A 14,106-nucleotide genomic window follows, 5' to 3' on the forward strand; every position below is an offset into this window, starting at 1 on the left:
ATTATTTTGGATGTAATTTTCAATGATAATCTAATTTAGTGAGTTGCGTGTGTTTCTAAGAAGGGCAAAAGTCTTTGACTAAGTCTTTGGCTGGCTGTTGAGAAAAGTGTCAGGAAGCAAGAATGGCTTTTTTTGAGTTATTTTTGGATTTCACAGCTTTTAAAACTCTGCTTTAATTAATAAGCTGAATTGAACAATAAACTTGTTCAACTCAGCTTCTTCCAACATTAACAAAATGTATTTGTAAATGTGTCGATGTCTGGTTCATGCTGGTAAAGCATGATATACTCATGAACTACTGTTTCATGTTTTTTCCCCTAAAATAATCAAAATCAAAGTGGGCAACTAAGATCAAAGTGGGCAACTTTTCAAGGCTGGTAGAGCACTTTTCAGCGAGACTTTGACTTTGGGTGATTTCTCCTGGAAAGGCCATGGATGTCAGCCTACAAGCCATTCAAAATGACTCTCCTGCCTCAGAAATCCGCTGACGTTACATCTGAGAGGAAAAACTCTTAAGACAGCGCTGGTTAAAATTTATACAAGTCCAATGAATATCTCTGTCTGGAGAAAGAGGCTCCACTTGACGATTGCAGTATTTCCATCTACATGTTTGAGAGAAAAAATGATCAAAAATCTCTGTAGATTAAAAGGCTTTTTACTGTCACAGAGAATAGAAGCTATGCCATTAATTTGCAGCCAAATGTTTTTGTTCGTGTCACTATTTCTGTCACTCTCTGTTGTCACGAACCCATAAATATAAACAGGGTTTGTCTTTGATTTGCATGAATATGTTAATGCTCTGTGCATCTTTAAGATGATGCATGTTTGTACCTATACAAATTTTTATTTTTAAAGGTTTCGTTGGCTCCAGTGGCCTTTATTTGAAAGTAGTTTGACAGGAAACAGGGTAATCAGAGAGGGGGAAGACATGCGGCAAATGTCGCCAGGCCGGGAATCGAACCTACGACCACCGCTACAAGGACTAAGGCCTCAACGTGGGTCATGCTTTGCCCCTGCGCCACCACAGCACCCCACCTATACAAACATTTATTTTAAAGGATGGGACGGGGACGGTGCACACAGGCAACGACAATATCTAACGGCAATCCATTTCATTTCAAATAGAAAAACAAGTAGCTCCAGTGTCTAACAAACGCAATAATAATGAGTCTTGGTAGAGGTTTAAATATATTTGACTGCTGTTAGAAATCAAGAAGTTGTGCACTTACACTTTCCCAGTGGTGAAAACATCTTTAATTATCTTAAGGTTTAATAACGAAAAACAAGAATCTTCGTGTTGTGATTATTTCCTAATGATTCCATTTCTTTCTTCTCAGCACCTTTTCTCACATTTTTATATTATGTACCGTAGCAACCGGTGAGCTACAACGGGAGTCACGGCACAGTGAGGGCTGAAAAAGCATGAACTGCACCACAAACACAATCCTTTCTTGCAAACAAGGACAGCTTAACTGAAAAGGCTACTTCCTTCTTTCCATTTTTCACGCATGATCCCAAACGCTGCACCGTCACCCTGAGGCTGGCTGTGTAACATCCTCTAATGGTGTTCGCCTCAGGATGACGAGGGCATATTGTGTGGGTATTCCTCCCTGAAATGGCATTCTGGGAGAACGATTTAATTGCCTTGTTTGCAAGGGGTCGTAGAAAATCAATTATGGCTGGGGGGTGGAGGAAAAATCCAGATGTTTTCTATGAAATACAAAATGATGAACAGTGTCGGTGCTTGTATGCACTTTAACACAGTCTTCTTAGATGTTCTGTGTGTATTTGTCCTTCGTGTGTTGTCAGTTTAGGGTGCTGCATCTCGCCATCAAGTACTTAAAGCTGTGAAAGTTGTGCTTTCAAGATTGGGGTAATTTCCTCACTTAAAGTATTGGTACTTAACCCGGCTTTAAGAAGGCAAAAATGTGGAAAAAAAAAATAAAAATCTGTGTAAAAGGAGAAAACACTTGGTTTCAACCAGGTTCTGGCTGTGAAATGCTCTTTATTACTGATTAGCAATGGATTAAGTTGTTGTTATTGAAAGGGAACTAGTGAATTCATGGGTTTCAGTAGCATTTTTCAACATTTTGTGTCATCTTTTGGTATTGTACCTTGTGTTTTCTGTTTGGATCATCCCTTTATTTTGCACATTGTGAGATCTTGTCATTTTAACAATTCCTTGTGTCAAGCCCTGCTGTTATTTTGCGATTTGTACTTCTGTCAGATTAGAGTTCCCCTCTGTTTGTTGCTATCGTGTCGGGTTTTTCTTTTTGTTTAGCTGTGTCCTGTGTGTCTCCCGTTGCTTGTTGCTGTGAGTTATCGTTATTAATTATTCATTGCATAATAACACTGAGATCTGCGGAAGCCGTCGACTCCTTTACAGAAAACAGCCCCGTGTGTTAACTGGAGCTTTTAATCTTAAAGTCTCAACTATGGATTGTTTGCCCAATCGCCGATAATTAATTGAAGTGTGAGATTAAAGTTTAAATCAGAAATGTAAAAACTGTTTTCTTTTTATTCAATCTTTTTATGATATTGTTCTGTTGTTTAACCCCAAAGGTTTTTGTTAGGTTATTAGGTTTACTTGGCTGTTCTGGGAAACACTCTGGTTGGCTTTGTGTATCTGCGTTCTACAGAGAAATGATCTTGCTTTGCCTTTTTTAGTAGCCATTTTTAAGGTGGAAAATGACCTCGCCTTAAAGTGTAGCATTTTTAAAAAATTAACACATTTGGATAAAAAAAAAATTATAAGGCTCTCACTTATAAAGGCAACAACCTCAGAATTATATTATCAGCTGAGCAAAGAAGAAAAATGAGGAAAAATGTGAACAATACATTAAACTTATATTGTTTTCTCTGTACAGTGTCTTTCCCAGTTGAAAATGTATTTGTGATAATATTCAGTCTTTAAAGATGTGCTTTCTATATTAATATGAGTAATGCATGAGAATATAAATGATTGTATTAATTTATTTTGTTTTGTTTTTGAGCAAAAAGTGGACTAATAACTAATGTATTCAATGACGTGACTGAAACTTTAAGAAATGCCAAGTATTTAAATAGAATTAAATGTGTTCATAAAAACAAGACAAGGTCACAGTTGCTACAAATATATATTTTTTTTTTCCCCAACATCTGCAACAAGCTCCTGAGTCTCACAGAGGAGCCATTTTTGCCAGTGATAATTTCTCAGCCCTCATGAATAATTATGATGAATCAGTGTGGTAACATGAGACAGCTCGCTCTCTAATTTTAGCTTATTTACTATCGCTGTCGTTTTCACACAAACCCTGCAACTGCATCTATTAACACGAACACCGCCAGGTTGTGTTTGATGCCAGGCATTATTACGGCTCAAACAGTCCATTAGGAAGCAAACAGGTATAGCAGACAGACGCGGTCCTGCTCTTTTTAATCACAGTATTCTGTCGGGTAGGAAACACAGGCTGAGGTGGCACTTACATTCCAACATGAGGGCAGATTTTTCTTTCTTTTCTTTTTTTCTGTTTGTTTTTACTCTGTTGAGCTGTCTGAGACTGACAGGGCTCTCAACACAGCACAACATTTAATGGGAAAAGTGAGGAGGGCTCGTGACAGGTTGCGGTGGTCATGGTTTATTTGACAGGCTTCAGCCCCTCGCTTCAGCTCACAGCCCCACCCAGAGACTGAGAACCGGGGAATGACGGCCTTAACAAACTGAACAACAAGTCAGCGAGAGAAAGAGAAAATGAGAGAGAGAGAGAGAGAAGGTTTCAGACTGCAGCTGGGTCAGCCGAGCACGAAGCTGGTGATTGAAGTCCTGTTGTTGCTGGAACTTCTATTTCAGAGCGAATAAATGTTCGGATTTTGCGCTTCCGTTACATAAAAAGAAAATGTTGATAATTTGATAAGAAGCGCGCTTCTGTGCTCGCAAGCTTCAGTTAGTCGAGACTCAACATTCTTGTGTCACTTTAGCCCCAGTTGGGATTGCAATGCAATTTAAGTTGCTAAGAAACTATTTCTGGTGCAAATAGTGACTCGAAAAAGCAAGAAGCACCAAAAAGATTTCACAAAAACTACATGAAACTAAGAAAATGCTAAAAAAAAACCAAGGAAAGAAGAAATCTTGACTTTTTTTTTTTAATACAGCAGTGGACACTCCCAGTCCTATTTACGTCATATCCTGGCGATAATAGACGTGCTCCTGCTCCCAACTGATCTGATTCAAAGAGCTGTATTTTCCTTCTGAGCCTTTCACCAAAGTTTTATTCTTTGCTTGAAATATGGACCCTACATATATACAACGAAATAAATTAATTTAGCAGAAAGATTAAGACCAAAAAGGAATATTAATAAGGAGAAAGACAGCAGGACCTTAAACGGATCCTTGAGGAGCACCACATGTGAGCAGAGCTGCAGCTGAAAAATTCCTTATGGGTTCCTTTATTTTACAACACATATTAAGGATATTTTAAATGTTGAGTATGGAGGCAGGAAGACAAAAAAAATTGCTTCGAACAAGATTAGAGTTCTTATTTATTTTTCACAGAAGCATTAGCAGCAGAGAAGTCAACAAATGATGGAAATTAACTGGAGACGATCGGCTTAACAACTCAAGATTGAAATGTTCCTACAATGTTTTTGTTTAACTGCATACCAGACGCCCCTCCACCAAATAAATCTGCCACAGCCTCTTCAGAATTTAAACATAGCTTCCATTAAAACACTGATTAATTTGAGAGCACTCCAGAAGTTGCCAGAGCATGAAAGACAAAATTAAATGAGGAGACAGAGAGTGTGTGTCAGTGTGTGTGTCTGTGTTTAACAGCCACATGCACACGTTCTGTGGAACAGTGAAGGATAAATGGATTCCACTTTTAAAAAAATAATAATAATTGCTTCCCCAGCCTTGTTGAACATCTTACATCACTTTTTGGTGTACTATAAAGTTGCTTATAGGCAAAAGCAGTAATAATAGTCATACCAATTAGTAAATCAGGGTAAACATGAATTGTGCTGTTGCGCCCAAGGATGTTTTTGAACAACATGGAGAAGGGGAAATCGGGATTCCTCTCTCAACCCGGCCACTGTCAAGACGGCTTCCCTTCCTGGAGAGCCACCTCTATTTGAATGCAGTCAGAATCCATCCCGACTGCAAACGCTGCATTTAAAAATAAGAAGTCATTGTTTTCCTTCTGAACTGCTGCTCCAGCTGATGTGGCTACGCTTGACGAGCTTTTCGTTTCCAGGAAGTTGATATGTAGCTTACAACGGTGGTCGGAGGTGGGATTCCGTAATATTCTAAAGCGGATTTTAAATTTCAGAAGTAAAACGGCAAAAAGAAACAAATGGGAGTTGCTCCTTCTTTGTAGAGTTTCATAGTGGCTCAGTAGAAGCCCAGACCTAAACAAAGTGCGACATGACCTTTGCTCTTTGTCCGCGAGAACCCTTCATTGTGACCGAGTTAAATCAGAGTGGATTCAAGTTTACCCACAGTGAGGGAAAGGACTCGTTGACGGGAGTCCTGGTGGGAGTTGTTGCTGCCTTATTGCTGACGAGCAATAAGGCTAAATAATTAGTTGCTGACTAATTATTAAGTTAAGAAGGAAAAAATTTTTCTTAAACTTTTTTTCCTATCAATAAAATGAACAAAACCATAATTTGAAATCACCATCATGCTCTTTACTTCGGTTATCTTTGTCTCAAATCAGAATTTGTTTATGACCTGAAACATTGAAATGTAGCAGAAAAACAAAAGTTGAATAAATCTGTAAAGAGAGGAATACCTTTTCTCACTTACATGTCACTGTTTTCTGATTAAATAACTAAATTTCTATTCAAATTACCTTCTAATGCAAACATGACAGTGGGTTTGAAATTGTGCTTTTGTGAACCTATGTGATATGAATTGTTGTAGCGTGAAAACAATCTACTTTTCTTTTGATCGTAAACTGTAAAAGGGATGAAATATTTGCTCTGGGTGAGATGTTTACTACTAGTAAGTCATCCGCAGAAACCCATTTGGAAAACATGATCAATACGTTCAGTCCTTTATCAAAAACTGTGGGGAAGGTTTGTTGAGACAATATACAAAACTGAGCACCCGAGATGTTCCTGAAGATGGGCTGATAGAAAGCAGCTTCGGTTTGACTTTGTAATGACTACATTCAAAAGTAAAGAAAAACAAAACAGAACAAAAACATTTCGTATGTGCAGATAGATGGATACAAGCACGGCTTTGAGTCTTGGGAGGAGAAAATTTGCCGAACGCCAGAGACAACCACATGAATTTTGAACGCTGCTGCTCTCTGGGCCAGAGACGGACAAGACAAGTTCTCAGCCTGAATATGTAACAGCAAGGATTTCAAGTAGTTTGACCTTTCGTGAGCTGTCGCTGTCAAAACAAAAAGGAATAAAAAGCATTTCTGACTACTGTTCTCCAAGGTTAAGCTCAGTACACGCAAATCTACATTTCTCTGCATTCACCAGCAACCTAATGCTGATGTGATGTAAAAACTCTGCCATGTTTACTTTGCTCAAGGGCACGCTTAAAACTTGTTGGAGCTTTTTTAATTAATTTTTTTATTTCCTCCCACTCTGGTTTTACGTAGTTTCTCACTCAGCATAGTGGGCAACATTCCAGTCACAAGCGGCACTGACCTTTAAGTGTCCACTCAAAATAAAGTGCACATCATGGCCTCCCCTCCACCTTGCTCGCACCACCGGGCCAGGCGTTCATTTAGACTCACGGATTGCCGGAGGCACAAACAGCTGACGGTCACATTCGAGAGGCTTCGACTGGCAGGTCCAGATGTCAAAGCAGTTTGAAAGCTGATCAGTTTCATGGCAACACACGTGAATGAAATGTGGCGCACACATCATTAACGATATCAGATTTGTCCCAGCAGCTCGTTCACAGCAACAAAAAGTCTGGGGTCGACTTTCTCCAAGTATAGCTGAGGGTGTGTGTGTGTGTATATACATAGTCTGTAATTGCATCTGTATTGGAGAATTTCTGCTATAGATTCAAATTGGTGTGCCTACACGGCTGGCTTGCAAAAAATGATTTGCATTGTCTCTGGTATCGTAATTCTGTCTGGGAAAAGAACAGCTGAAAAAAATAAACAACCCAAATCCCAAAACGAGTAAGACAGTCGTGCAGATGATGAATGCGTGGAAACGTCCGAGCCGAACTGTTAATAATGCAAACGCTCGTCCATCAGACATAAAAAACCTCTCAGCCATGTGAACGTGTGATCATTCTATATACAAAACCCCACAAGCAGACGCTGGCTTTTCACAGGAGAGAGCTACCTAAGGCACTACGCCTGTCTCCTCTTAGGACATGTTCTCATGGCAACAGGCTGAAGCAGCTTCTAATGGCCTTCTTATCAATTCAATCCAAAGGACTCTCAGAGACTCCTAAGCCTTACATCGTACCGCGGTGCACCAAGTGCCTCTGGCTCGCTCGTTCGTTTCAGGACCTTTGAGATTTGCGCAAACACATGTCACAACAATGCCCTGATTGAGGTTCCACAGCTCTCACTGTTCATACGTGTGCTCGGCTTCATTACACACAGATGCGCTTCATCATTTTGACAGCTTCATGAGAGAAGACCTCACTTTCATCTCCGTCTCTGCTGGTCACACACACACACACACACACACACGCACGCACACACACACACACGCACACACACCCAGCTGTGTCCCTGTGGAATCCATCTTCATTTGCTGTGTTCGAGAGCAGCCCTCAGATTCCCTCCTTGCATTTTAGATGCACCCTGCTGCTTTTATTTGGCTTGGTCTCAACATCAACATCTTCCCGCGCCCGAGTCTTCTCTCTGTCTCAACTACCTACCCAAAATAAGATAACCACCTGCTGAGGAAACATGGGGTGTGGTCATTTTCAAACTTTTACAATTTCATCAGCGTAAAAACGTGCACTGTAAGTTTATTAAAATGTCAACAAAGCTCTAAAGAAAAGCTTTTACAGGGTGCCTACAGGTAAAAGTAATACACCATAATAAAGATAAACTAAGGAAAGTTTATCTCCCTCAGTTGCAATGAGAGTGCTGCATATGTGACATAAAGGTGATTGTTAGGCAGTATATGGCATAAAGATATTTAGGTATTTTTATTCATTTAAGTAGACCTCACTAATTAAACCCATAATCTTTCATTTTAATTAAGCAGATAGATGGACACAAAGCATAACTGACTGTGCAGGCCTTTGTGTTTGTGAAGTGCGTCTCTGTGAACGAGTTTGCTTGTGTCTGAGCGCGGTTGTTCTGAAAGTGATTAATACGTTGGCTGACAGCAGAGCAGGGAAACAGAATTAGATTAGAAAGACAAATACATTTTGCAGAGCAGAACCTGTGCTTTTTATCCTGCACGAAGCACAAAACTAAGAAATATATTAGTTTTTCTTATAAGAAATATAAGAAAAACTAAGATATATATATATACAGTACAGACCAAAAGTTTGGACACACCTTTTAATTCAATGAGTTTCCTTTATTTTCATGACTATTGACATTGTAGATTCACACTGAAGGCATCAAAACTATGAATAACACATGTGGAAATATGCACTAAACAAAAAAGTGTAAAACAACTGAAAATACCCCTTATATTCTAGTTTCTTCAAAGTAGCAACCTTTTGCTGTGATTACTGCTTTGCACACACTCTGCATTTTCTTGATGAGCTTCAGGAGGTCGTCACCTGGAATGGTTTTCACTTCATAGCTGTGCCCTGTCAGGTTAATAAGTGGGATTTCTTGCCTTATAAATAGTCATGAAAATAAAGAAAACCCATTGAATTAGAAGGTGTGTCCAAACTTTTGGTCTGTACTGTATGTATATATATATATATATGTATATATATATATATATATATATATATATATATATATATATATATATATATATATATATAACAATGTGGTTGCTGAAATACACCATAGTTGCAGAACAAGGAGGATGAAATCTGCAATATTTTGCATTTCAACTCTACATTAAAATGTTTTACTCAAAATAACTGGGCGGACTTACAGGTTAGAAGATCTCTGATCTGTGTTTGGAGAAGCTAAGCTTAGCTAAAGCTAGACTGGGCTGCATGGAGCTGGTTGGTAATAAGAGAGAAATCTGTCAGTGTGCCAAAAAAGAACTATCCTGCGGGAGCTCATTAGCTTAGCATTTATTTTGCTTGGTGGTCCTGCCTTGACTGAATAGGAGCACAAAGGCTGAAACAAGCGCTCGTCACGCTGCCTCCCACTGATCATTTTCTCCCATTTCCTCGTTTACCTGCAGTCCTCTTCATCAAGCTATTCTGCCCACATTCCAGACTGTACTTTTACATTCATCATCTGAAACGCAGCCCAAGAGTGCCTATCACTGAGATCCTCCGCCTCCCCCCCCTTTTTTTTTCACAGACTCCCCAACCTGGCTCTCCTTTAAAGAGATTCTCTGCAGATTGAAAGCTGCCTCACTCGACTTTCTCTCACGTTTCCCTCCAACTGTACTGGCAGCTCACACAGGAAAAACAAAGCCTCCTCTCAGGTGTAGCAATGTTCTCGTTTCGGTCAAAGAGTTTGCGCGCCATCTGCTTCTTCTCTCACAATTAGCCTGTTCTGTATGACAGACGGCGAGACGTCTCCACCGAGCTTCACCTTCCCTCTTTGGCTACAAAGCGGCAGGTACGGCAGCCGAGGATGAGAGTAGAGGTGAGGGCCAGCATTTCTCTGGGAGCGATGCTCTGCCTTGACTTGGTTGACAGCAATGAATCAAACTCACTTGTGGGTCCCGATATCCTCATTTTAATTAGTCTTTTAAACCGACATTCAACAGCATGAAGTGGGTTATTAAGATGGGATTGGCCACACTGCCCTAATGATGAGTAATGAGAGCCAAACGTCTGTGGAAACCTTTCTCTTGTATGTAGAGCCAAACAGGTTGTGCATGAAGGCAAGCATGGGTTTTTTTTGTTGTTTTTTTTATCGCCATGAAGTAATGTTGAACAACACGTGTGATAACTCTGTGTTACTATTTTGTACATTCGCTTTCCATCTTCGCTTTTGGAAATGAATGAAGCTGACAGCTAGTCCGAGAAGGCCAAACACTTACTGTAAAGATTTTCCCAGTCAAACACGAATATGGATTAAAAGTTGATGAAACTGCATTTGCAAAACATGCTCTTAAACCTTTCCGATTGGAAGTGATTTAAGATGATAGGTTTGTTTTGATCTTGGCCTCTCTCAGGCTATAGCTGCCAGCTTCAAGCCTTTGGGACCATCTAGTTCTGGATTCAAGCAGATTGGTAACACCAGGAGAAATTTCTACTGCAAGAAAAACATAAAATACATGAATATCTTCACATACAGAAAACTAAAAGTATGCTTAAAGGCTTAACTTTAACTACGTTGTACTCTAACAGCTCATAATATTGCCCTTAATAGTATGAACTGATTTTCTGTTATCTGTGTGGTCAGGCTGTTACACATCCACATCCATCTGCTGCCATGGTGACCTGATGCTAATAAAATGGCTGACTTCATGCAAGCTGGAGCCCCGGGACTCAACCAGCAGGATTGGAAAAGTTGACTGAGTTAGTATTGCAGTCCAGGACCAACATTAATCCCACCGTGTACTTTATTCCATTTTTCTAAATCCATCAACACACAGCTGATATGAACATGCACAAATGTACATGTTCAGATACCCAAGCAGAGATCACACTGCAAATTGACACATTACATCATCTGTCAAAATCTTTGTAGAAAGCCTCATCTCATTCAACACTCAATGTGAACTAGTTGGTGTCGGCGGCTGGAGCTTAGATCAGAGTTGTTAATTTCTTCTGCTGTGAACATGAATTAATTCAGTTTTAATCTGTGCTGAGCTGAACTTTGGAGTTTTCTCATCCTAAAGTGTGAACTTGTAAACCACAGGAGACGAATTGGGGGCGGGGGAGGTTAAAATGTGTTTAAATATTGATATTTCTGAATCCTGTGAATGTACATGTCCATTATTTAGCGGTTCTTGGAGAGTTGAATAAATGATCAAAACCATCACGTCTCCGCTGTTGGAAATTTTTAGCGTTTCAGGAAGGGAACTTGTCACTGCATTCCTCTTATCATAAAACTGCTTTTGATCATTTGCAATCGCGAGATGTCATGCATTATTCTGTACCACACACATGCACAGTCACGCATCCACACACTCCCACTCGTATGAAGCAGGCAGATTGATTTTTAATCAGATCCACCATTTGTGGGTCACTTTTCCAGAGGGGCATGGCTGGGCAAGCTGCTCAAAACGTACTCAAGTTTAAAAGAGAATATCCCCAGACTGTACATTGCATAATGATGTTGTTCCATCTACAGTTACAGTTTTCATACATTCACCAAGGACATGACTTTCATTTTACATTGGGCTTGTAAAGATGCGTTTTTCTGGACTTAATGGTAATAAAACACACTGCAGCAGTTAGTTTTTTTGAAGCAAATAATTGGGTGCAAACATTTTATTTTATTATAGATTTACAGGTTCAGAATTTTACTTTGATACTCAAATACATTATCCAGGTCTATATAAGCTAGCTCAATACCATCTGTGTTTATACTAGCTAGTGAGGTCAATGCACTTCCTGCAATCTTTGAGTAAATGTTGCTGAGAAAGTAGCATTTTGATTTTGGACTTTTCTAGCCATTACCAGACTTCTGGTATAATTTTGCTGAAAATTTGACCTCTCTTGCCTCTTGTGACTAAAGTCGATATGACTTCTCCTCAATAAAAATGTAATAGAATTTAATTTAAAGCTCTTTGTATGCTCACGACATGAACCATCCCTTTGCCTGCCTTTATCATGTTCTGTAATGCTTAACTGGAATGTGTGATTTCTGAACCTTAGCAAATTGAGCTCTAAATCCAGCAGAGGAGAAGTGTGAACCGACCTGGTTGAAGAGAAAACCCGTGGAGAGCAACACACACACTATCACACACTTAATCTCATCTATCTCACCACTGTGAGCCGGGGATAACCGTGAGCTGAATTCATATTGTCTGATTGCTTCTTATAGCCATCTCGTAATAAAGCCGGATGGTATTTCTCACGCCGCAACACCTCTATAATTTTGCATCCATCCATTTATCTTGAAGAGTAACTTTTATTATCAGCAGCCTGTCCAGACACGACTGTGAATGGACGGCCACAGAATAATTGCACACAGGTAGAGTTTCCCCTGGGCCATGTTAATATTGTATTGATTGTTATCATGTCTGTGAAGACATAGATTTTGTGGTTTCTGGAGATGAACTGGATAGATTTTTGGAAACCCTAGCTGCGCTGCCAAAATGTTATACAGAAATAGGCTTTCCCTTGTGTCTAACTGCACATGGTCAGCCCACAAACCTTATTATGTTAGCTGAAGGCAATAAAAAAGAGATATAAACCTTCTGTTTTTTGTCCTGTCTAAAAGTCAATTGTGAGTTTGTATATATTTGCAATATTTTGAAAAAAGTGTTGATTAGTCTTTTTACACTACAATGAAAAGCTCTCTGAGTTGCAATTCAGATTTTCAGAATCAAGGTGGAGACAGAGGGTACTCCTGCATGGTTGTCTGTCTCTATGTTGGTTCTGAAATGAACTGGTACTCTCTTGAGTGTGCCTCGTGCCTCATCTAAATATTGCTGGGATACTCCTCCTCTTCCCCTGATTAGGATTATGTTCTATGGATAGATGACAGGTAAAGTTGCAGAGTAAATCGAATGCGTACATTGCTGAATATAGGGATTGTATCACAGCATAGCTGAAACAATAAATTACAGATTTCAAAGTTCTGGATGTCATCCATGAAAACATTTTTAAAAAATGTCAGCAACACCTTCTTATGATTCTTATAACAGATACTATTTCATACTATTGATTCTACTTGTGATGTGACATCTTGCTAGAGGGTCTTTGTTAATAATTAGCAGGATAATTACCATGCTAACATGGCTGTTGCTGATCACCAGCTTGTTGACTAATTTACTTGCTATTTGCAAACAGACAGCAACATAGCTGGATGCCCATAGACTGGACGATATTACAACTTTTAATGACTTTGATGGAATTCAAATATTTTTTCTAGGGAAAAATGTATGCATAGAATAGGTAAATTACTTTTTTGTTGGCTTTACATTCAAACTTATAAAAATTAGCCTAAGTCCAAACTGTAAAAAACAAATAAATAAATAAATAAACAATAAAATCCAACACAACACATTTAAACTTGCTTTCAGGTTTAGGAATTTAGAATCTGTGCCTACTTGATTCCAAAGATTTTGATAAAAGATATATAATACACAAATTGAGCAACTTACATAGAGTAAGAGTGACTTGTTTCACTTTACAAGTTATTTTTAGTTCTCTACTTGTACTCTTCTCTACACACCTTAAAAACAGCTGGGTTGAACTGTGCCAATCTCACTGAGCAAAAGGTGGACTGTCAACAGGTTTCATTACAGAGTAACCCAGAGACACACAGGATCATTAATCATTACACACACAAACCCACACGCCCACACACGCGAGCAAACACAAGGGCAAATTCCAGTAGTGATTTAACTCAAAGCACAATTTTTGAAGGAGGGGGGGAGCTGATGTACCTGGAGAGAAGCTATGTATGCAGTGGCAGAATATGCAAACTCCACAAAGGAAAGGCTCCGTTGAAATGCCACAGTGGAGAACAATGGCTGCCCCAGGGCTGCAGCAAGTCTGCATGTCCCTGCTGCAGACCACTGAGGCCATGTTGCCGGTTCGTCGTCATTATCTCACACATGAATTCTGGATCCCGTTCAAGGTGTTCATGGCAGTCTGCACCCAGGAGATGTTGTTCTGGTAGAGGAAAAGAGCCGAGATCTATTATTTCTGCTTTGGAAAATTTCCAGACGCAAGCCTCGTAAATTTACTACCTCTACAGGACTTCTGTCGGCAAATTCTCTTAGCAAATATGTGGCTTTATAATGTCAGAAAGCTTCTGAGTTTTTGTTTTTTTTCTCACAGCGTTCTAACTTTAGAATGTCAGAAAGATCCTAATTTTAATATTTTATATTTATGTCTTTAGTCAAGGTTATTTTTCT

The sequence above is a fragment of the Xiphophorus maculatus genome, chromosome 14 (genome assembly GCF_002775205.1).
Source record: "Xiphophorus maculatus strain JP 163 A chromosome 14, X_maculatus-5.0-male, whole genome shotgun sequence".
Lineage (NCBI taxonomy): Eukaryota > Metazoa > Chordata > Actinopteri > Cyprinodontiformes > Poeciliidae > Xiphophorus > Xiphophorus maculatus.